Source organism: Meleagris gallopavo, unplaced genomic scaffold (genome assembly GCF_000146605.3).
Source record: "Meleagris gallopavo isolate NT-WF06-2002-E0010 breed Aviagen turkey brand Nicholas breeding stock unplaced genomic scaffold, Turkey_5.1 ChrUn_random_7180001953110, whole genome shotgun sequence".
Taxonomy (NCBI): Eukaryota; Metazoa; Chordata; class Aves; order Galliformes; family Phasianidae; genus Meleagris; species Meleagris gallopavo.
In genome coordinates, this window is record NW_011214150.1 from 23,329 (window position 1) to 24,084 (window position 756).

Genomic DNA, 756 nt, shown 5'->3' on the forward strand with positions numbered 1-756 from the left:
AAAAGATGAATTTTGGGGTTTAGGGAGGGCATGGGTGAGATTTTTGGGGGGATATTTTGGGGTCTGGTGGCGCTGTGTTGTGTTGTGTTGGAGATTGTGGAGATCTTTGGGAACCTTTGGGTTCTTTGAGTATTTTGGGGTCGTAGAGGAGCTTTTTGGGGTCAGAAAAACCAAATTTGGGGTCGGAAAGGCCGATTTTGGGGACTGGATGACAAATTTTGGAATTTTGGTCGGGATTTTTTGGGATTTTGGGGTCTTGAGACGCTCAGCTGAGTTGTGTTGGAGGTTCTGTAGATCTTTGGGGATTTGGGGGTTCTTTGAGTATTTTGGGGTCGTAGAGGAGCTTTTTGGGGTCAGAGAAACCAAATTTGGGGTCAGAAAGGCCGATTTTGGGGTCGTAGATGAGATTTTTGGGGTCAGAAAGGCCGATTTTGGGCTCTATCCCCAGGGATGGTGGACGTCATCTTCGCCGACGTGGCCCAGCCCGACCAATCCCGCATCGTTGCCCTCAATGCCCACAATTTCCTCCGCAACGGCGGCCACTTCGTTATCTCCATTAAGGTAACGAGCTCTAATGAGCTCTGTTGTCCAACTGGGAGCCAACCCCACCAATTAACCCAACCCCTTTAATTATTTCCCCCAACAATTACACCCCCTCCCCCAATAATCCTGCCCAGTAATTTGCGCTCCCCATCAGTTCTCCCCCCATTAATCCCCAGCTATTAATTATTGCTCCTCCCCTCTCTCACAATTAAT